This window comes from Erpetoichthys calabaricus, chromosome 7 (genome assembly GCF_900747795.2).
Source record: "Erpetoichthys calabaricus chromosome 7, fErpCal1.3, whole genome shotgun sequence".
In the NCBI taxonomy this organism is placed as follows: Eukaryota; Metazoa; Chordata; class Cladistia; order Polypteriformes; family Polypteridae; genus Erpetoichthys; species Erpetoichthys calabaricus.
In genome coordinates this window covers 172,425,165-172,450,509 of record NC_041400.2, presented here as the reverse complement: position 1 = coordinate 172,450,509, position 25,345 = coordinate 172,425,165, and the positions used below count along the sequence as shown (strand labels likewise).

General features: G+C 39.7%; 1 protein-coding gene across 1 annotated transcript in view; it reads right to left on the bottom strand.

Moving 5' to 3' along the window:
• Positions 1-25,345, bottom strand: part of thbs4a (thrombospondin 4a) — a 160,166-nt gene that overhangs the window by 19,625 nt on the left and 115,196 nt on the right. The window lies entirely within an intron of this gene.

Genomic DNA, 25,345 nt, shown 5'->3' with positions numbered 1-25,345 from the left:
GCCATGGTGGGGCAAAGATCTTCATGTGTAGGTTTGGCTATATTACTGTAAGAATTAGCACATACCAAGAGAGCTACATATACAGAAGGGCCCCAGTTTGTTTAAAGATAATATAAAATGTGTGTCCAAATGTTGTACCATACTGAATTGGTGTTCTTTGAACCTTATGGTATTGATTATTGAGACTTGTGGAACTAAAACACAAGCTGTACAGACACAGATTAAGAACCTTGATAATAATATACAGTAAATAGTAAATGATACATTACTGAATTTGAGAAAGAGCTACAAGTCAAATAACAGAGGAAAACCACACATGGTTTTAATGACTTTACATCCTGTGTGGTGTAAGCGGTTGATAAAACCTGATTAGAGCAGTAGTAATACAAGTATATGGTATTGTGAAGTTCCCAGATGGGACTGGTGCAAAAAGTTATCTGGAACATCATCTATCACACCAGGTCGAGATCCTCCTCAGACTCTCGTTCTTCTTCACTCCCTTTTTAGGCATTAGGACAGCGTGATCATGCCACAAAAATATATATTAAGTCATGCACCAACTTACAGCTCCATTTGGGACTGGCCATTTGGCTGTATGTTAGACTGGCCACATGTTGGTCACAAATTCTACAAGTTATTACAACTGAGGCTCTGTTGGTCTGGAACACTTACTTTAACTGCCGGTAAAGAGTAGCACAAAGCGATCTTTGAATAATAATAATAATACATTTTATTTATACAAGGCGCCTTTCAGAGAACTCAAGGACACCAAACAAACAATAAATAAATAAATAAAAGACACAATCATAAACAACTTAAAACATCAGAAAATCTAAAAATTAAAACCAAACAAAACCACTGTAATCATAAAGAAAAAGCCATTTTAAACAGATGCGTTTTAAGTTTACATTTGAAGAATGAATATGATTTGATGTTTCAGAGCTCGGTAGGTAATGAATTCCAGAGTTTGGGAGCAGAACGGCTGAATGCTCTGCTCCCCATGGTGGTTAGACGGGCGAGAGGGACGGTCAGGTGGGTGGAGGAAGAGGATCTAAGGTTACGGGAGGGAATGGCAACATGAAGAAGGTCAGACAGATATGGAGGGGCGAGTTTATGAATGGCCTTAAATGTTAATAGCAGAATCTTAAAATCAGTTCGAAACTTAATCGGGAGAAAATGAAGCTGCTGCAAGACCGGAGTAATATGGTGAATAGAAGGGGTTCGAGTAATGATGCGTGCTGCAGAATTCTGGACTAACTGAAGCTTATGAAGAGATTTATTAGGGAGACCAAAGAGGAGTGAATTGCAGTAGTCCAGCCAAGAAGTGACAAGACTATGAACAAGAACGGCAGTGGTATGAGGAGTGAGGGAGGGGCGAATGTGATTAATATTACGTAGGTGGAAGTAAGCAGACCGGGTGATGTTATTAATGTGAGACTGGAAAGATAGAGTACTGTCGAGGATGACACCCAGACTCTTGACCTGAGATGATGGGGAAACAACAGAGTTATCAATAATAAGAGAAGGATTATTGGTTTTGGATAATGATGATTTTGAACCAATGAGGAGAACCTCAGTTTTGTCACTGTTTAAGAAAATTTGAAGAAAACCAGGATTTAATTTCAGCAATGCAGTCAATGAGTCTTAACAGCTATGTGTAAGAGAAGGTAATGAAGAATGTATTACTATTTAAAAGGTGTTTCTATCTGCTGGATTGAAGAAACACACTCAAGTGTCCATACGGCAAAATCTCCACAGGCGACAACCTCCTACCTTCCTCGATGAAACAACAAAGTGTCTGCATGCCAAAATCACCAAAGGGAGCCTTACAGGATGAAACAATTGAATGTTCACGCATCAAGTTCACCAAGAGGGAATCCTCTCCCTCGCCCACTTGATGAACCAATCAAGTGTCTAAGCGGCGTAATCACCAACGGGGACCCTTTACTCCGATCGATTAAATGATTGAGTTTTTGCGCATCAGAATCAAGAGGGTGAATTGCTGTGCTTCATGAAATTACTGGGTGCCCATGCATTGCATTGTTGAAAGTATGATCAACTCTCTGTTAAGGGTCTCTGTTCATTAATGCAGCCTGTGGGGTCTTAATCCAGGCTTGTCTGCAGCTCTGCCACAACTTCTTTCTGCTGCTGCAAGTACATGATATGCAAAAGGAAGCTTTAGCAATTTCTAGAACCTTAGTACCCTATTGTTTTCCTGTGGACCTTGGACGTTAGAACGAATGGCCTCAAAGTAGTAGACCTTATATCAGCACAGATAATATAGATTGGCATACTAAGCTTTGTGGGGCAGAGCCTATACCTGCAGCAAGGGACAAGACAGGAACAAGCCTGGGGCAGGGTGCCGATCCTTCACAGAACACACTCACACACACACAGCCGCCATATTGCCTGACTTAAATTTGTCACCAAATGTATTGGTGTGGGCAAAACCTGAGAAGCAACAAGATGAAAGTCCATCACAGGGGCCACTCACACACATAAGATCAGTTTAAAATCAGCCACTAACTCAATGGCTATGCCTTCTGGGTGTAGGGAAAAACTGGGGTAACTGGGGGGAAAAACCCATAGAGACATGAAGAAAATTAGGAAATTCCACTCTACCATTTAGCTCAACTAGGAGATCACCTAGTGTGGTATAATTGGAGAGAGGAACATTTTTTAAGCAATACAGACACTGACTTACAGACACACAGACTCATTACAACTGTCTGACTCCCATAACCCTTTTATATCATTTAACATTATTGTCAAATGCTAGTGATGTTTGGTCGTAATGCCTGATGTCCTACATGAGCCTTTTGCTGATGGTTTTCAAAATTTTAGTATGCACCATACTTCCTCAAAATAGCGTGTCAATAGAAAAGAGATTATTTTAGAATTCCAAACATTCTTTTTGCAAAAAATGATGCAATACAATAAGGTATTTTAGTGAACTTAACAAAAACACTAACATAGTAATAGAGCACTTTCTAGATGAGATCTTTGACGACATTCAGTCCAGTGCTTGATTAAGCAAGTACTGTATAATCAACAGTTATACTGTTAAAACTGGACAAGGGGTAACCATACTAAAAAGTGAAGTTGCTGCAGATGTGTTGGTTTAACCAACAAGTCTTACACCACAGCAAAATTGAGCATACCAATAAGACCAAAGGTAGTCAACTTGCAGAATCAAAGATTCTCCTAAGCTGCAGACAGGTGTTTCAAGATGTTCTGTCTGCAGAAGAACAAATGAATGGCCAAAGTCGAGGACTGAAAACGCAGTAGTTGGCCACAGAGACTGAGTGCAGCAAAGGAGAAATCCATCAAGTTTACTTCATTTTGAAATCAAAAGATGTCTGGCACTATTATCAGCTCAGAACTGCTAGAAAATATTGGGACACTGGAACATACATCTACAGTCCAGAGAAGTCTTATCAGAAGCGCTCTTCACAGTTGAGTAATGACCAAGAAGCAATTCCTCTGAGGTGGAAATAAAGATAAGCAGCCCACCTACACATGAAAATGCAAGGACTAGGGTGCAGAAAAACAGTAGCAGGTGTTCTGGTCCCTGAGTCAAAATTTGAAATTTTGGGCATGAAAATGCAAGGACTAGGGTGCAGAAAAACAGTAGCAGGTGTTCTGGTCCCTGAGTCAAAATTTGAAATTTTGGGCTCTAACACTTTTGTCACTCTAACAATTGAATGCATATCTGTAGGCAGCAGTGAAACATGGTGGAAGATCCCTTAAGGTTTGGAGTTCTGGATTATACCCCTTACTGCTAAGAGGTACAGGTAGATTATAACCCATCATGTAATACCATTAGGGTGGCATCTGATCAGTCCAGACTTCATTCTAAAATACAATAAAAAATATCTGTAGCGAAAAGAGGAAAAGAGAATCTTTCAACAGTAGGTATGGTCCACCACAGAGCCCTGATCTCAACATCATTATTAAGCAACTCTGGGACTGCAAGTAAGACAGCCAAAAAACTGCACTGGGAATGAGAATCATGTTTGACTTGTCTCTCCAAAGGACCTTGTTGCAGAATTCTGCAGGCACTTTTAAGTCTTTTTTCGCAAACTATAACCTGGCCATCCTGTTATTGTGGCTAACTAGTGGTTTGCATCTTGCAGTGTGGCCGCTGTATTTCTGTTCATGAAGTCTTCTGCAGATAGTCATCTCTGACACATACACATCTGCCTCCTGAAAACTGTCTCTGATCTGTCACATAAGGTGTTTGGAACTTTTACTTTACCATAGTGAAGATTCTTCTGTCATCAGCAGTGGAGGTCTTCTTTGGCCTACCAGTTCCTTTGTGATTACTGAGCTCACCAGTGTGTTCTTTCTTCTTAATGATATTCCAGACAGTTGATTTAGGTCATCCTAAGCTTTTACTGATGTCTCTAATGGTTTTATTCTTGTTATTTAACCTCATAATGGCTTCTTTGACTTTCATTAGAACAGCGCTTGTCCTCATATTGAACAATGGTAACTACAGACTCCAAAGTGTACAAGCAAGGTGAGGTATCTTAAGAAGCCATGAAAACCCCCTGAAGAATCACAAACACCTGTGATGCCACATGTCTCAAACATTATGGTGTCCTGAAATGGAGAGACTATGTAGAAAAAGTGTTGTCATTTTTACAGGATGGGACCAAAATGTATGCAAATACCCTTAAATGAAAGTCTGCAACGTGCACTTTAATGACATCTGAATTGTTTGATTTGTAATTTTAAACTGTGGAGCAGAGGGGTAAATCAAGGAAAAAAGTGTCTTTCTCCCAAACATTATGGAGGGCAATATATATATTGTACATGCCACGGGAGCTGGACAGGCATCCTGGGCAGAAGAGGGGATGGTTACTTACCTGGACGGGAGGCTCCTAACAGACAAACAGGCATCCTGGCCACAGTGGAGAAGGGGGTCAGACCCGGTAGAAAGGGCCAAAAAGGATGAACGGACAGTCCACCGGAACTGGAAGATGTCGCTGAGGACTTTTTTGGATATCAGTGCCCAGTATGGAATCAGTAGGGCATGCTGGGATGTGTATTCCAGCAACACAGCCCTGCTGGGGTCCCAGGGTGCCACAAGGGGGCGCTGCAGGGACATGTGCTCCCTAAAATGGGACTTCCGTATGACCTGGATGTACTTCCTTCAGGCAGTGGCCCTGGCATCAGAAGTACTCACAGATCCTTAATAAAAGGGACTGCACTCCCTTGTCCAGGGAGTCGGAGCTGGGAGGACGGAGAGCAACACTCAATTCGAGGTGAGTAGTGCGGTGGTGAGAAGTGAATTGTGGAGAGAGAAAAAATCCCGGCACTCTTGGTGTGTTCATGTTGGGGTTTGGGGCATGCTGAAGCCCCTGTTCCATCACAATATATATACAGTATGTGACATGCACACTGCCCCATCGCACAATAGTTTATTTATTTATATAATAGTTATAGAAATGAATAACAAATATATTACAGAGGAGACTTCTGTCATCTGTTACCTGTTAAGCTGATAATGACTGAAAAATCTGGTTAAGCAGATTTGAGAACAAGACATTAGGCAATAAGAAAAGTGTATTTCAAAGTTATGAGCAAAACACCAGAGATGTCCCTCAGTTTTCCATTTGTAATGAAGTCAAGTGGTAAACTGGCGCATCATTTTTAATAGAGTTTTACTAATTATTTTACGACAAAGATTGAGAAGCTGGCTTATTCTATACCTGGTCTTTCCAATAATTAATGCGTAATTATAATTAGCAAGCGCTTGCATTTTCTCACTGAACAGTTTTTTTTTAAAAGGAAACACTATTTTTGGTGCCTCTACAGCTTAATGAAGTGTGAAAGGAAATGTCTGATCACAAGGTCATAGAAGGAATAAACTCTGTTTTATTAAGCTGGTCTATAAAGAGACACTATTAGCTAGAAGATTTAAAAACATTCCAAACACCACTTAACATAAAAGACACAAATCTCCAGAATGTATGCACAAAAGCACTCCAGTGTTTAAATTGAACAATTAATTTGTCAGCTATCACTGGAGTTTGTACATCAAACTTTTCCTCCGGTTCAGGCAATGGACATATGGATGAAAGGATATAAGCTTGTCTGAATGTTCCTACTAAATAAATGTAAGTGTGCATTGATACCATCACTGGAACCAGGCACTTTAATTCAAGTGTCTTGGGATCAGGCCTTTCATGTTGGTTAAAATCAGAAGAGCTGTGCATCATTAGGTGGGCACAGGTATTTGTTGTTGATCCTTAACCCTTCCACCTTTTCAGCATTATGTTTAACCCCAGAAAAATCAAACCAAAAACATGTATTTTTTTCCCACAACATTATGTATTATGTGTAACAGAAACATGTAAATGCCAAAAAGTCAACATAAATACAACAGGAAAGGTATATTTACTGTCCACTGCTCTGGTGATTCAGATTTAGTACATGTTCCTTGTGTGATGTTTTGAAATATTTGCCAACGCACAGCCTAATGTTGCAGTCAGGACAGTACAAGTGTGTTTCTTTGCTCGCTTGTCTTATATTTTTTTCTTCTGCTTGCCCATGAGGAGGTAAATTGTTAGTGTCAGACCCACATAACTGGCACACCCTTTGTGTTATTGTGGGCTACCATAGCACAAGGCTTAGTGACTTCCACGTTTCCCTTGACACAAACACTGATATTAGAACATTAGAACACTCTAGACGAAAACAGGCCATTCAGCCCAACAAAGCTCACCAGTCCTATCCACTTATTTCTTCCAAAAAAACATCAAGTCGAGTTTTGAAAGTCCTTAACATCTTACTGTCTACCACACTACTTGGTAGCTTATTCCAAGTGTCTATCGTTCTTTGTGTAAAGAAAAACTTTCTAATGTTTGTGCAAAATTTACCCTTAACAAGTTTCCAACTGTGTCCCCCGTGTTCTTGATGAACTCATTTTAAAATAACAGTCTCGATCCACTGTACTAATTCCCTTCATAATTGTAAACACTTTAATCATGTCACCTGTTAATCTTCTTTTGCTTAAACTGTAAAGGCTCAGCTCTTTTAATCTTTCCTCATAATTCCACCCTTGTAGCCCTGGAATCAGCCTGGTCGCTCTTCTCTGGACCTTTTCTAGCGCTGCTATGTCCTTTTTGTAACCTGGAGACCAAAACTGCACACAGTACTCAAGATGAGGCCTTACCAGTGCGTTATAAAGGTTGAGCAGAACCTCCTGTGACTTGTACTCCACACATCAAGGTGCTATATAACCTGACATTCTATTAGCCTTCTTAATGGCTTCTAAACACTGTCAGGAAGTCGATAGCTTAGAGTCCACTATGACTCCTAAATCCTTCTCAGAAGGTGTACTCTCAATTTTCCGACCGCCCATTGTGTATTCAAACCTCACATTTTTACTTCCTATGTGTAATACTTTACATTTACTGACATTAAATTTAATCTGCCACAACTCTGCACAAGCCTGTATGCTATCCAAGTCCTTCTGTAATGATATAACAGATTCCAAATTATCTGCTAATCCACATATCTCGGTATCATCTGCAAACTTAACCAGCTTGTACTTATATTCCTATCTAAATCATTTATATATATTAAAAATAGCAGCGGCCCTAGCACTGACCCCTGTGGAAGGCCACTCTTAATATCAGCTATTTCTTATGAGGTTCCTCGCACCATCACCCTCTGCTTCCTATGTCTGAGCCAATTCTGCACCCACCTAAAAACATCACTCTGAACTCCCACTTCTTTTAATTTGATCCCCAACCTCTCATGTGGCACCTTATCAAATGCTTTCTGAAAGTCAAGATAAATAATCTCATCTGCTCCACTTTGATCGTATCCTTTTGTTGCCTCCTCATCAAATTCCAGCATGTTAGTAAAACACGACCTCCCTCTTCTGGATCAATGCTGACTATTCAGTAAAACTCCTGTCCTTGCCAGGTGTTGCTCAATCTTATCCTTAATAATTCCTTTCATTAATTTGCCCGTGATGCACGTTAAGCTTACTGGCCTATAGTTGCTTAGATCTGCCCTGTCACCCTTTTTATATAATGGGATGATATTTTCCAGTTTCCAGTCCTTTGGAATCTCTTCAGTGTGCAGTGATTTCCTAAAAATATATGTCAAGGGTTTATATATGTACTCACTAGCCTCCTTAAGAATTTGAGGGTAAATATCATCTGGTCCTGGTGATTTGTTTGATTTCAGCTTATTTAATCTGAGCAGTACTTCTCCCTCTACAATTTCTAAATCCCTCATTACGTCCTTAGTAGTCGCGTTTACCTCCACTTGCTCACTTTTGAACACCTCAGAAAAATGTAAGTTTAGGGCATCCACTATTTCATTGTCTGTATCCTTTAATTCCCCTTTACATATCTTGGACTTAATTTGCTGTTCTGGAGTTACCCCGCTTGATTGTACTGCGGATGAACTCCCCATAACTGATCACTTTCTTGTTTCATTCAATGTTAAACTTGCACTTTCCAACACTAAGCTTTCCCATCTCATGTCTTTCCATAATATTAAGAATATTAACTTAAAGACTCTCTTTCCTCTAGTATTGATTCCCTTATGGACACTGGTAATTTATCCACTCCTGAAGAACTGGTCTCACACTATAACACTGGACTTAACGGTGTTCTTAATTCTGTCGCTCCATTAACAACTAGATCTGTTTCTTTCTCCTTTTCTGCTCTCTGGTTCACGCCTGAACTTCGGCTTTTGAAAGCCAAAGGCCGGCAACTTGAACGGTTATATAAAAAAAACTGGACTATTTGTTCACAAAGAGATGTACAAAAACCATATATTTTATTACCAGGACTGTATTGCCCAAACTAAATCTAACCATTATACTCTCATTATTTCTTCCAAAGAAGAAAATACCAAGTCATTGTTTTCACTACTTAACAATATCACACAACCCCCGGATTCTTTACCTTCTCACCTTTACTCAACTGAATTTTGCAATTCCCTTATGTCCTTTTTTAATAAAAAAGTCCAGAACATTCATCAGTCTCTCTGTACGGATTCCTCCAGTACTTCATTTGAATTTCACCCACCAACTCACTCATTTTCCTCTTTTCAGCTTCCTACTTTCTCAAAAATGTCAACTGGACCCCCTCCCTACAGTTCTAGTCAAAGCCTGCCTCCCCTCTCTGGTCCCCCTTATTTCTGCTATAATCCACTCTTCTCTCACTACTGGTACTGTTCCTTAATCTTTTAAAACTGCTGCAGTAACCTCAATACTGAAAAAACCTGGTGCCGATCCGACTAATTTCAGTAATTTTCGTCCTATTTCTAATCTACCCTTCATTTCCAAAATTCTTGAAAAAATAGTGGCTATTCAACTTCATTCTCATTTATCTCAAAATAATCTGTATGAACAGTTCCACTCTGGTTTTCATCCCCTCCACAGTACAGAAACGGTACTTATAAAAATTACTAATGACCTCCTTATGTCAGCCGATTCTGGTTTAATTATTATTCTCATCCTCCTTGATCTGAGTGCAGCCTTTGATACTATTTGTCACACTACTCAGTAGATTAACTTCGACTGGCATTACCCACACTCCGCTAGATTGGTTCAGATCCTACCTCTCAGGCCGCACTCAGTTTGTTCAGCTTAAAACTTTCACATCCCAACCCACCACTGTTACTTCAGGTGGGCTCTGTCCTGGGGCCCCTCCTTTTCATTATTTACCTCCTTTCCCTTAGCAATATCTTTCATAAATATAACATTAGCTTCCACTGTTATGCTGATGACACCCAGCTCTATCTCACTAGCAAACCTACTGCTTCCTTTCCACCCTCCTCACTTACTGATTGCATAGCAGAAATCAAATCCTGGTTTTTCTTCAAATTATCTTAAATTAAATAGTGACAAACTGAGGTTCTCCTCATTGGTACAAAATCAACATTATCCAAAACTGATCATTTTTCTTTTGTTATTGATAATTCCTCTGTCTCCCCTTCCCCACAGGTTAAGAGTCTGGGTGTCATCCTTGACGGTACTTTATCCTTTCAGTCCCACATCAATAACATCTCCCGGTCTGCATATTTCCACTTGCGTAACATTAATCGTATTCACCCCCCACTCCCCACACCACTGCTGTCCTTGTTCATAGCCTTGTCACTTCTCATCTGGATTATTGCAATTCCCTTTTCTTTGGTCTTTCTTGCAAATCTCTTTATAAGCTTCAACTGGTCCAGAATTCAGCTGCCCGCATCATTACTAGAGCCCCCTCTGTTCACTATATCACTCCCCTTTTGTAGCAGCTTCATTGGCTTCCAGTTCAGTTCCGAATTCAATTCAAAATTCTCCTACTAACTTTTAAGGCTATCTACAACCTTGCCCCTCCATATCTGTCTGACCTCCTCCATGCTGCCATTCCTTCCCGTACCCTTAGATCCTCTTCCTCCATCCACTTGACTGTCCCCTTCGTCCATCTTACCACTATGGGGAGCAGAACATTCAGTTGCTCTGCTCACCAGCTTTGGAACTCACTACCACCTGAGCTTTAGAAATATTGAATCATTTTCACTTTTCAAATCTAAACTTAAAACTCATTTGTTTACTGCTTTTTCTCTTAGATTACAATTGCTCTGTCTGATTTTAACTTCTGTGTTTTACTTTTGTTTATAATCTGTTTTTTATCTAATGTTCGGTGTCCTTGAGTGTTTAGAAAGGTGCCTACAAATAAATAAAATGTATTATTATTTCTGATGCACTTGTCCTCCTCCTTGACTGTTCTTTTACTACTAAAATACTGAAAGAATCTCTTAGGGTCTTCTTTCACCTTATCTGCTATATTCCTTTCCAACTGTCTTTTAGCCTCCCTGATACCCTTCTTAGTAGTTGCTCTCATGTTCTCATACATTGTACGATTCACTTTGCAGTTACTGTATTAGTCTTATATGCCTTATAAAGTAGTTTTTTCCTTTGCAACTTCTTTTTTAAATCTTTATTAATCCACTGTGGAGTTTTATTAAATTTCCTATTAATTCCAAATGTAGGTATGTATCTGTCCTGCATTAAATGTAAAACATTTTTAAACCTGTTCCACTGTCTCCACACTTAAAAGCTTATCCCAGTGTATCCTACTTAGACTTTGTCGCATCTGCTCAAAATTAGCCCTACCAAAGTTCAACTTAACAATTTTAGTCTTTGCATCTGCACTCTTACAAAATACTGAGAATTGTATTACATTATGGTCACTTGACCCTAGTGGTTCAATCACCTCTACACCCTCAATTCGATCCTGATTATTACAAAATACTAAATCCAGACAGGCTTCACCCAGTGTTGGTGCTTTAATATGATGTGTTAAAAAACAGTCACTGATTACTTCTAAAAACTCTTGTGCTCCTCTATCTGCAAGATTATCCCAGTTAATATTTGGATAATTAAAGTCCCCCATGACTATAATATCTCCCTGTAAACTTGCCTTTTTGATATTACTAAAAAGATGTGTGTTGAAATTACTGTCTGAATTGGGTGGTCTATAACACACTCCTAAAATAAGACCTCTTTCCCTAATATTTTCCAGGTGAAGCCACATGTCCTCACTAAGATGGGGTTCATCATCCAACTGAAGAGGACTTACATTTGAATTATGTTTGGCATAAACACCAACCCCACCTCCTTTTCTGTTCTATCTATTCTTCCTAAAAAATGTGTATCCCTCTATGTTATACTCATCCCCATCTCTGTTATTTAGCCAGGTTTCCGTTATTACTATAATATAATTATGCTCTGCTACATTCGACTCTAACTCACTTACCTTATTTTTGATACTTCTAGTGTTAAGGCAAGCTATTTTTAATGTGTTACTCCTTCTACATTTAAATGTTTGCTTAGAATTTACATTACTACGCATTTTTACACATACACCTACACATACGCCTCCCCAATACATTGGTGCCCCTCCAGTTCAGATGTAACCCGTCACAGCAGAACAGGTCTCATCTATTCCAAAAGGAGTCCCAGTACCCCATAAACCTATACCCTTCTACCCTGCACCAAGATATGAGCCACGCGTTCAGCCTTCTAATCTCCTCAATCTTACCTTGACTGGCACGTGGCACAGGCAGAACTTCGAAGAAGACTACCTTATCAGTTCTGCTCCTCAGCTTGGCACCTAACTCTTTGAATTTGAATTGCAGAACTGAAAGACTACCCTTATCTATGTCATTTGTTCCAAAATGGACAATGACAACTGAATCCACCCCTGCTCTGGCCAACAGCCCATCCACCCTTCCAGGGAGGTCTCCCACCTGTGTTCCCGGAAGGCAACACAACGTGCAAGACTCTCTCATACACTGGAGCACACCTGCGCTTCAATCCCCCTAATGATTGAGTCCCCAACTATCACTACCTCTCTCTTTCTAGGAACTGTTTTGAGATGGTCCGTTGGGGCTCCTCATCCCTGCCTACCACCTCAGAATTATCAGAAACACTGACCAGCTCTGCAAGGACATGATAACAGTTTGACCCTTCTAATTCTGGGGTTGATGCCCCCAGACAGTGTGCACTCTTTACCTTATGCCTTGTGACCGTGACCCACCTATTTCTACCTGTCTGGTCTGGAATCTCCTCCCTTGCCACCTTGGGGGTGCACGCTATCTTTCTAAAGGACACCTGGGCCAGGTCCGCCAATTCTCTATTACAACGCAGGTCAGCCAATTCCTCCTCCAGTTCAGCGACCTTGAGCTTGAGGTGCTGAGTTAGTTGGCATCTCCTGCAGATGTAGCCCTCATCCATCCATCAATTATCCAACCCGCTATATCCTAACTACAGGGTCACAGGGGTCTGCTGGAGCCAATCCCAGCCAACACAGGGCTCAAGGCTTGAAACAAACCCCGGGCAGGGCACCAGCCCACCGCAGGGCACGCACACACCAAGCACACACCAGGAGAAATTTAGAATCGCCAATGCACCTAACCTGCATGTCTTTGGACTGTGGGAGGAAACCGGAGCACCCGGAGGAAACCCATGCAGACACGGGGAGAACACGCAAACTCCACACAGGGAAGACCCCATCATCTAAAAAGTCCAACATCCAACAGGACTTGCATTGCACTGGCCTCATTATTAAAATTTGGTTTAGGATTAGTAAAACTGCCTTAACTTTTTTTTTTCTTAAAATTAAGTGATTTAACTTAAATGGTAACACTAGGATCTGCTACAGTTATTTTACACCTTTTCCCCTTAAGCTCCTGTACTGTTATCCCTCTCAGCTGCCTGCTGTTTGTCCTTCTAGGAGGTTAACTTTACTTTTCTCTGTCTCTTCTCCTAACTTAAAAGCTCTCCACTCGCACAGTTTGTATTCCCCCATATTAACGAACCCTGCCTCCTCGCTGCTAATTCAAATACAGATAACAAGAACAAGTACACGTACAAGTACAAGTAACTTTTCCAAGCGCACCTCCACACACCCAGCTACCTTTGCTCTTGTGCGGGCGACAAAAAACATTCTAAAGGGAAAAAAGCTTTAAAAATTCCCATAAGGTTCCTTAGAAGCAACCAAAACCCACATTTATAAGAGCAAAATTTATTTTTTTTATTTAAATCTCACACCACAGAACACACCAAAAAATCTCAACAACCTCGAGCGTTTGCAAAGCACACTTCAGCACAAAGCACACCTCAGCCACATGATCTGAAGAAGAAGGACAGCTCCTGCATTGTGAACAGTGTTTAGGGGCTAACATCTTTCTTGTCCTTTCACTTGATTGCAATCACTTTGCCTTTTTGCTATGCACCTGCTTACACCATGGTGAACCATCATACAACTGAAGTCAGCAGGCACGTCATGGCAGTTCTGTCGTACAAGGCCATATGCATCAGTTTTGCAATCCGTGTCAAAATCTGATGACTTAATCAGTCGCTTGATTAAACTAATGGTGTAGTTACAGTTGTTCTAAAACTGGCTTTACAGTATTTCACAACAACAACAGCACAAAGGAAAACACTTCAGCGGATCGTAAAGACTGCCCAGCAGATCATTGGCTGTTCTTTACCCTCTCTGGATTAACTGCACAGCTCTCGCTGCATAAGGAAAGCAGAAAATATCTTAAAAGACTCCTCACACCCCGCTCATGACATGTTCCAACTGTTGCCATCAGGCAAAAGATAGACGGGCATCAAAACAAAGACTAATAGACTGAATAACAGTTTCTACCCTGTTGCTGTTAGGGCACTGAATGCCACCTAATCACCTCCAATGCAGCAGTGCAATAGATGACATCTTGTGCCATAGTGTTCATGTGCAATTAAGGTCTTATGTTGAATGTTTGTGTTCTACCTTATCTCGTCTTATCCTTTCTCATCCTTTTGTAATTATATTTATTTATATTTTGATACTACAGAGAATGCACCTAATTTTGTTGTATTTGTTACAATGACAATATGGATATTCTGATTCTGATTCATTTACATGCCATTATGTGTTTTGGTTTAAGGCTACACTCCACTCATAAATATTGATGATTTGCTATAGAGATGTAAAACGCATAGAAATATTCAAGATCTTTTTGCAGCATGGTGTTATACCACTAGATGGAAGCAGAATACTGTCCCAAGAGCAGAGGTGGGTAGAGTAGACAAAAATTGTACTCAAGTAAGAGTAGCGTTACTTCAAAATAATATTATTCAAGTACAAAAACAACAACATTTATTTCTATAGCACATTTTCAAACAAAAAAGTAGCTCAAAGTGCTTTACATAATGAAGAAAAGAAAAATAAAAGACAAAGTAAGAAATTAAAATAAGACAACATTAGTTAACATAGAATAAGAGTAAGGTCCGATGGCCAGGGAGGACAGAAAAAACAAAAAGAAAACTCCAGATGGCTTTCTGCAGCCTTGTGACCTTGTCCCTGAAACATTCACTCTGAGCGAGTAAAAAAAAACAAGAAACAGCTTAGATTTTATTCATGTGGACACTATTTCTTCTGAACCCTGGAATAACATATTTTTGTTAGTTCATAAGCCAAAGTGTCTCTCACTGGCAAGTTACAAAATAGTTATTATAAAAATTCTAATTTACTAAACACACAAAATACATGGTGCTGAGGAGAACATTCTTCTTCTACACCCTCAAAATAGCACAGCTGATAGAAAATAACATTAGAACAAGGAAGCTTGTGCATGTACAAGAAGTCTCACTTTACCATGACTGTGTGTGTCTGTGCATGTTTGGTTAAAACCTGCTTGCTCTTCACTCAGTGAAGTGATAGTTAAGCTTCAGAAGGAGTTGGCTCTCATTTTTCATGTATTCTTTCTTTCCCTGTCCACTGTCTGTGAGGAGTTTGTGCCGCCATGCCGCCACAGTTTGTGTGTGGTCATGTCACTGCATGGCTATGTCTGATTTGTGAAACGGAGCCATGTGATTATTGTTGCTATGTCTGATTGGTGAAACAGAGTCATGTGATTATTGTTGCTATGTCTGATTGGTGAAACAGAGTCATGTGATTATTGTTGCTATGTCTGATTGGTGAAACAGAGTCATGTGATTATTGTTGCTATGTCTGATTGGTGAAACAGAGTCATGTGATTATTGTTGCTATGTCTGATTGGTGAAACGGAGTCTTGTGATTATTGTTGCTACGTCTGATTGGTGAAACAGTCATGCAGTAGATCCACTGGCGGCTTCTCTCTGGCAAAACTATAGCGTATATAATGGAAAAAAAATAACGAGTTGAGTGTTGCCCAATGTAGCAGAGTAAGAGTAGCATTTCTTCTTCACAAATGTACTCAAGTAAAAGTAAAAAGTTTGATGCAGTAAAACTACTCTTAGAAATACAATTTTTTTTTTAAATTACTCAAGTAAATGTAACAGAGTAAATGTAACTCGTTACTACCCACCTCTGCCCAAGAGTTATTCAGGTTTAATGGCTTTACATTGGTTCATAATAGCATATCACAAGAGGCGCTCAGGCTTAACCATTTTTGCTTAGAATTCCAAACCTGTGAAAGTCTTTTAGTTAATGCCATGGAGGTTAAGTAACATTGTAAAAGGACTAAATAGTGTTATAGGGTGATAGGGTGTTTATTGTCACGTGTACAGTTAAACTCAGCATTGATTCATCTATCTACAGCCATCTAGTGCTTGTTTACCCACAGTACACTTACTTTGAGTTCACATAAGGATGTTCTTTCAGGTAAGGAAGACAGGATTTTTGAGGTAAAGAAGCTGACCACAATTTGCATGAGATAAATCATCTGGCAAGTCAAGTCAAGTCAAGTCAACTTTATTTATAAAGCACTTTACATACAACAGCCGCTGACCAAAGTGCTGAACATAAGCTAAAATAAATTTTAAACAAAAACAAAATAATAAATAAGTAAATAAAATACAATAAATAAAACTAATTAAAACATAGTAAAAACAACTAAACAGAGTTAAAACAGAGTAAAATCAACTGCTCACACAGGATCAAATGCCAAACCAAAAAGGTAAGTCTTAAGAGGAGACTTAAAAATGGGCAGTGAGGAGGCCTGTCTAATGTGGATCGGCAGTGAATTCCAGAGCCTTGGAGCCACAACGGAAAAAATCTGGTAGATCAGATGAACTCTATATGAAACTATTCTGGCTTGGCAGCTCTACGTAGAATAGTATGGATTTATCATTTTGCCTTTAGGCTAAGACTGTGCTATTTACTTGAAAGATTTCTGTTAATTCTGTGCTTGTTCTTTTTCGTACCAGATCTGGATAGTAAAAATGGGTATGGATAATATTTTATCCATATAACGTATACACTATATCTTATACAGTGCATTCAAAATTTATTCAGGCCTCTTTACCTTTTGCTTTGTTGCAGCCTTGTACTAAAATCATTTAAATTCATTTTCCCTCATCAAGCAAAACTCAATACCCCAGAACGACAAAGAAAAAAAGAAGAACTTAAGGCAATTTTGCAAATGTATTAAAAAATAAAAAACTGAAATGTCATAATGACACAAGTATTCAGAACCTTTGTTATGAAAACTGAAAACTGGCTCAGTACTCGCCCATTCTATTGATCATCATTGCGAAGTTTGTACACCTTGCCTGGAGCCACGTGTGGTCAACTCAGTTTAATGAACACGATTAAGAAAGGCTCAAACCTTTATAGAGAAGGGTCCAAAAACCAAGCCATGAAGTTGAAGAAACTGCCTGTAGAGCTTAGAGACAGGATTATGTCATGGCACAGAAGATTAGCAAAAGCACAGTTGCCTTCATAATTATTAAATGAAAGAAGATGGGGACAACCACAACTCTTGTTAGAGATGGCCAAACTGAGCAATTGGAGGAGAAGGTCCTTGGTAAGAGAGGTGACCAAGAACTCAATGGTCATTCTGGCTGAGCTCCAGAGAACCCATGTGAAGATGGGAAAAACTACCAAAAGGGCACTCATCACTGCAACATTCATCGTGATCTGGGCTTTATAATAGGGTGGCGAGACAGAATCCTTTCCAAAGTAAAAGACATATGGAATCTCGCTTGGAATTTTCAGAAAGGCATCTGAAGGATTCTCTGACTATGAACAGCAAAATTCTGTGCTCTAATGAGACCAAGAGCAGTGTCATATCTGGAGGAAGCCAGTCACCTCTCATCACCTGTTCGATGCCATTCCAACAGTAAGATATATCGGTGGCAGCATCGTCATATGGGGTAGCTTGTCATTGGCTTGGACTGAGGGACTAGACAGAGTTGAGGGAATGCAGAATGGAGCAAAGTACAAAAATATCCTTAATGAAAACCTGCTCCAGAGTGCTCTGGAACTCAGACTGGGCTGAAGGTTCACCTTCCAACAGGACAATTACCCTAAGCACAAAGCAAAGACAACACACGACTGGCTTAGGGAAAACTCGGCGAATGTCCTTGAATTCCCAACCAGAGCCTGGACTTAAATCCAATCAAACATCTCTGGAGAGACTTGAAAGTAGCTCTCCACTGACTTTCTCCATCCAGCCGGAAAGATTGTGTAGAGAAGAATGGCAGAAAATCCCCAAACTAGTCACTTTATTACCAAGAAAACTTCAGGCTGAAATTGCTGATAAAGGTGCTTCAACAAAGCACTGAGTAAAGAGTCTAAATACTTGTGTCAGTGTGAGATTTCAGTTTTTATTTTTAGAAATTTACAGAAATTTCTGAAACCCTCTTTTCACTTTGTCATTCTAGGATATTGAGTGTTGCTTAATGTGGAGAAAGAAGCATTTAAATGATTTTAGCATAACGCTGAAACATACCAAAATGTGAATAAAATAAAGAGAGATCTGAATACTTATTGAATCCACCATATAGCACAGTGTTTCCTAGCCTTTTTTCTGGGGATCCCCAGGCACACCACTATTTTACTAACCACAAACACATATACAGTATATCTCATTCACGTACTCTGCTGTCTGAAGGGGCAGGACTACCAGAGAAGCTCAGAAAAAAGCAGATCAGAGGTCATAATTTGCAGACACGGCACTTAGTGAGCACTTTGGTGGCATCTCCCAGCTGTTTTTCCTCTTTACCTGCCCCTCTCAACCTCACAGATAACACGTATGCCCACTGTCTACCAGCCCTGTAAGGCTCACTGGAGACCACATACCCAGGCAGATGGATTCAAGCAGCCAGGAGTATCTGAAGTGTTCTAAGGGCTGTGTCTGCAATGTAGCAAGTGCAGAGCTGCTTTTATGTCAGCTTCTCCAGGTGGTCCTGTCTAACTCCACCTAAAGAGCTTGTCTCTCTCAGGTTCAGACCCAGGTGGACTACACTATTATTTCCATGGCACACCTGGGTAGCTCTCATGGTGCACCATTATGCTGTGGCACATGGGTCGAAAAACACTGGTATAGAGATTAAAAGGTTATGTGGATGTTTAAGGTTTATAGGATCGCTATTGTCATGGGTACAGGGCACAATGAGATACACATACAGTTTAAAAATATAACTTTCTCAAACCCCAACAATTCAGGTTCATAGGGATCCAGAGTCTACTCTAGCAGCTCTGGGCATAATGAAGTAAATAACCCTGGAGAGATGGCCAGTCCATCTTTGGGCCCACTCATCTATAAACACAAAACAAGTGTCTGGTACTGTAGTGGATGGATCTGTCACTTTTCTACCATGAAACATTGCATTTGAACATGAGAACAATCTAGATGAGAATTGGCCATTCACCCCAACAAATCTCACAGATACTATCCACTTAATTTTTCCAAAATAATATCAAGTCTAGTTTTGAAGGTCCCTAAAGTTCTACTGTCTACAGGGCCGGCATAACCATTAAGGCAAACTAGGCATTCACCTAAGGCACAGATAATAAGGGGGGGGGGCAAAAATCCAGTCACACATGTTAGCTACTGAACCATTGGTTGGCGCACTAATTAGCTTGGTCTAGGGCACAAAATAACCTAGCACCGGCACTGACTGTCTAACACACTATTTGGTCACTTATTCCATGTGTATGATTCTCTGTGATGAAAGATTTCCTAATGTTTATGAGAAACTTACTCTTAACAAATTTCCAACTGTGTCCCCGTGTTCTTGTTGAACTTAAAATTTTGATCCACCGTTCATAATTATGAACACTTCAGTCATGTCTTCTCTTAACTTTCTTTTTCTTAAACTGTAAATGCTCAGCTCGCTTAATCTTTCCTCATAACTCATCCCCTGTAGCCCTGGAATCAGCCTGGTTGCTCTTCTCTGGACTTTTTCTAGCACTGCTGTTATTTAGTGTTTTAATGAAAGTGGTGACAAACACTGCCTCAGTTGCCCCTTTGGAATCTCATGTAAGGGTTTAGCATGATTGTGGTCTCTTGACTGGGATGACTTTGCTATTTGGTTTATGCCACTGTCATATTCTTCAAGCCATCCATGGACAACTTATGTTGTATGGATTGGGGCCATTTTCACCCTGGAAAATTCTACTGTCTTCCAGATATAAAGACCATAGGGTGAATGTCATCACTTGGGATTGCCGTGTATTTAGTAGCATTTACCTTGTCTTCCGATTGAATCAGTTGACCTTGACCATGACAAGGAAATCAACCCACGCCCTAACAGAGCGACCAGAACCATTCACTGTGAGAAACATTGTGACCTGTAGATTTCCTTTGCTGCGTTCCACACACATACATTGTGTCCGTTTATAAGGCTGATCTCTTTTGCTTGCTCTTCTTTGACTAGAACACCCAGCTGAGCACTCTCTGGATGTAACCAGTTTTTACTACAAACACATTTTCAGCCAATTTATGCCGCAATTTAACGGTGTTGAACACGTTTATTAAACCAATAACCAGTGCCATTTATTTCTAGCTGACATTCTTAAAACCCTGTATGATGTGAACAATAAAATATCCATGAGACCTATACATAATGTTGGAAATTAGTAAAAATAAAACAATATAGACATCCTGAAACTTCTCAGGTTTTAGTGTCGTCTGGAAAAGTGATTCACTTGCTTTAAAAATTCCGTCTGCAGACAGGCACTAATAAAACTTTTTTTAAAAAAACAACCAAAATTGCTCTCCCTGACATCATGTGAATGAAATGTTGACCAGTGGCAAAGTCTTCTCCATTAAATCCTTTGAGAAAATATTTTTTATTACTTTCTCCTTAGTGTCGAAAGACAACGCTGGATTATTTTTACATTTGCTCTTGAACATTGAATAATTGCCAACATTTCAACAGTCTGCATTTATAATAAGGAAGATCAAGTTTTGGATTTTATGATGTATCACAGAATTTCACAAATATTATGTGACCAAATAGCTGCTTCCAACATTACTGGACCAAATAGTCCCCTCAAGCTGTACAAAACAAATTCATCTTAACAATTAAACTTTCTGTCTTGTCTATCCAATTCAGGGTCTCAAATAAATGTGCATAGTGCCTTCAGCAAGTATTCTTATTCTTAATTTTTCTTTTTTGAAGCCTTCTGCTAAAATCATTTAAATTCATTTATCCCTCATCAAACAACACTCAATTCCCCAAAATTAAAATTAAATTAAAAATGTAGAGCTGAAATATCACATTGACACAAGTATTCAGACCATTTGAACTTGAAATATGCCTAAGGTGTCTCCCACTCCATTGATCATCATTGAGATGTTCATACACAGTGTATGGAGTCCACCTGTGGTAAACTCAGTTGATTGCCTTTGCTTGCGAAAGGTACACACCTCCACAGATGACAATGTCCATCAGACCAAAAACCAAGCCATGACATCGAAGGCACTGCCTACAGAGTTTAGAGAAAGGATTGAGTCAAGGTTTAGATCTGGAAAAGGCTACAAAAACATTTGTGGAGAATTAAAGATTCAGCACAGTGGCCTCCACAATCCTTAAGTCGTAAACGTTTGGAACAACCACATACTGTACCTTACTAGAGCTGGTAAACTGAGCAATCAGAGAGAAGACTTATGATGGAAGAGATGACCATGAACCTGATGGTCACTCTGGTTGGGCTCCAGAGAACCTGTGTGGAGATGGCAGAAACTTCCAGGAGAAGAACCATCACTGCAACACTCTACTATTGTGGTCTTTATGTAAGTGGCCATATGATACTTGAAAGCCTGCTTGGAATTTTCAAAACAGCACCTAAATGACTCTCAGATGATGAGAAACAAGCTTCTGTGGTCTGATGAAGCCAAGATTTAACTGTTTTGCATCAGTTCTAAGCATCACACCTGGAAGAAACCAGTCACTGCTGGTCACCTCCACAATACCATTCAAGTGGTTAAGTAGGTTGGTAGTAGAGTCATGCTGTGGGGTTGTTTGTCTACAGCACAGGCTATGAGATTAGTCAAGGATAAGGGAAATCTGAACAGAGCACAATACAGAGATATCCTTAATCTATCTATCTATCTATCTATCTATCTATCTATCTATCTATCTATCTATCTATCTATCTATCTATCTATCTATCTATCTATCAAAAACATGCTCCAGAGCACTCTGAGCCTCAGATTGGGCCAAAGGTCCAACTTCCAACAGGACAATGACCCTATGGACAAAGCAGTAACAACACAGGACTGGCTTAGGGACAACTCTGTGAATGTTCTTGTATGGCCCAGCCAGAGCCAGGACTTGAGCCCAATCAAACATCTCTGAAGAGACCTGAAAATAGCTGTCAACTGATGGTCTGCATCCAACCTAATCGTGCAATGCAGAGCTTCATGAAATACAGAAATACTCCATGATAAAAACAAGTGCTTTTCTGCGAATGAAAAATTATTCAATAAATAGGTTCTGATAAATAATCTTAAATCAAAAAAAAACCACAGTCAAAATCAACATACTGTATCTGTCTCTCCCTGAGTCCACTGCATGTCTCAAACTTGTCTTGTCTGCTCACCCTCCCTAGGCCTACTCACCAGAGCAGAGACACCGACATGTGCCATCAACCATCCTCCCTTTCTTATTACACTCACATAAACCACATTAAGAAGCTTCTTACTTCCATCTCCATAAAATACCTCATGTTCGCTCTTTCCTCTCCTTTTCTAATGCCGAGAAACTTGTCCATGCTTTTATTACATCCCACATTGGTTATTGTAACTCCCTACTGGCAGGTGCAACTTGGTATCTTATATCACATATCCAGTTAATTCAAAACTCTGCTGCAAGAGTCCAGACATAAACCAGCAACAGCGAGCACAGAACACCCATCCTGCTTCACCTTCACTGGCTCCCTTGTCTTACAGGATCGAGTATAAAATTCTGTTAATAACCTACAAAGCTTTAAATGGTCTTGCTCCGGATTACATCATTGACCTCCTGCATCACTATGTTCCTGTTCACCCACTAAGTTCGCCTGATTTTAGCAATCTTGCTGTGCCCCACACTAACCTGCACTCTATGGGTGACCGGGCCTTCAAGTTGGGGAGCATGCACTGGTACAGTGCGTTGCCACACCCACCACACAACGAAACAACTTCAGATCCCGGTTTGCAACACCCAAGGCAGACACACGGTTCATTCCCACCCTCCGGAAATGACCCTCTATCTGCTGCAGCCAGGTGTTACATTGGCGACTCCTTGGCCTGGTCCAGGCACTTGGGTCCCCAACAATGAGGATCACCCTTGGGGAATCGTGCCACATGGCCGTAGTGCCGTAACTGACGCTCCCTGACAATGCAGGTAATGTGCCTCATTCTGGACTCCATGAGCAACCATTCATTCGACACAGTCAAACCAACAGTACCCAAGGATTTTCCGGAGAGACACAGTACAAAAGGAATCCAGTCTTTGTCTCAGGTCACTGGATAGCATCCATGTCTCGCAACCGTACAGCAAGACAGGAAGCACCAGGACTCTAAAGACTTGGACCTTTGTCCTTTTGCATAGATATCGGGAGCGCCACAAACTCCTTTCCAGCGACCTCATGACCCCCCATGCTCTCCCAATCAGTCTACTTACTTCAAAGGAAGTCTCTCTCATGACTTTGGAAAGACCTCCCTAAATTTATTAGATTAGCTTACTCCATTCATTCTTTTTAAAAAACAAAACTCGTCTGTTCAGGAAGGCTTTTAACTTAACCTAAGATTCTGCCCTTTGTTTCAGTTTACTCCTCTGTCCAGATACTCAGCATAATTTGTCCACGTGTTATACAGTATCATAAATGATGTTATTTGTTCCAGGAATTTATTTTAGTATTGAACTTAGTGTTTTACTCTGGTTTATTTTTTTTCCTTTTATTCTATTTAATGCTTTGTATATCCTGTATATATCTGTTTTAGTGTCCTATGCAATGAGAAGTCAAGAAAAATTACACCTTTAATTGGCTAACGGAAAAGATTACAATAAGCAAGCTTCTGAGGAAACTTAGGCCCCCCTTCTTGCCTGAAAAAGGAGCCTGAGTTGCCACGAAAGCATGCATATTGTAATCTTTTAAGTTAGCCAATAAAAGGTGTCATTTTGCTTGATTTCTCATTACATTCATAATGGCTAACACAGTACAACATCTTAGTACTAGTGTCCTATGCAGAAAATATTTGTATCCAATGTTACATATACCCTGCTGTTTAAATAAGCACCTTGAGCATCGGAAAGGCACCGTATAAATAAAATTTATTATTATTATCATTATTATTATTATTATTATTATTATTATTATTATTATTATTATTAAGAGTTTTGCATTCCAGTCACCTCAGTCAATGACAATGTTACTGACTAGAAGACTGCAGCAGAGCTTTTTAAGTTACGTACAACTACAGCTTAATTCTGGATTTAGTTGTTTGTCCTGTGCCTGTTTGCTCATGCGCTTTTCATCTGGGTTAGTAAGCGTCTTTGTCTGAGGTGCTATCAACTTCAACAGATCTTCACACAAACAACTGGAACACGGTAGGACAAAACTTTCAGGAAAATGATCACTTGACAGATCAATTTATTCTCATCATCATCTCATCATCCCATCATCTGCACCTGTAGTACTGGACTTTGTTTTGAATTGTCTTATAAGTGTTCATTGTTTATCATCTAGTGCTTAGTGTTTCATTCGATTTCATTGGTGAACTGTTTGTAAATAATTATCGTCATTGGCAAATTGGGGAGGGTTTTTACATATGCATTGTTTAATAATAGTTTTTATTTTACCTTTTCTGCCTATAAACTTTATTATTTTTAATATGTCTTTACTATTTATCAATTCATTGATCTTCTTTATTAGTATCTCTGTGTATGGATGTGTGCATGCTGGGTCAAGATTGAGTGTTTGAACAGTGTAAATTTTAGCATCCTTGCAAATGCTATAAGACTATCAGAAGTATAAACATGATTTGGCTGCTCACTGCGCATGGGCATTGTAGAGCGGTCTGAGCGCAGGTTTAACATGGTAGGTATAAACCAGGTTTTAGTGTGCTCCTACTAACTTTGTGGAAAAGAAGATAGCTGTATGATTCTCCTGTTTCAAAGAAGCATTGAATCCTAGTGTAAGGAATAGGAATGTACAGTTAGGTCCATAAATATTTGGACAGAGACAACTTTTTTCTAATTTTGGTTCTGTACATTACCACAATGAATTTTAAATGAAACAACTCAGATGCAGTTGAAGTGCAGACTTTCAGCTTTAATTCAGTGGGGTGAACAAAACGATTGCATAAAAATGTATGTGGAAAGTTGTTTTTTTAATTGCTTATTGGCATCGCGCTGATCAGTAAACATTTCCCTGCAATGCAATTAGCATTGCTGCAGTTCGAGCTGTGTATTGTTAGTTTGTGTGTTTTTCCATGCAATCGTGGCTTGTCTTTTTTTTTAATGATGTGAGAAGTGTGTGAATTTGCATGATTCCCTATTCGTTAGCAAAAATCAAATGATCCATAAAGTACTTCAATGTAAATTACACTTTAGCAATACTGCAGGAAACCA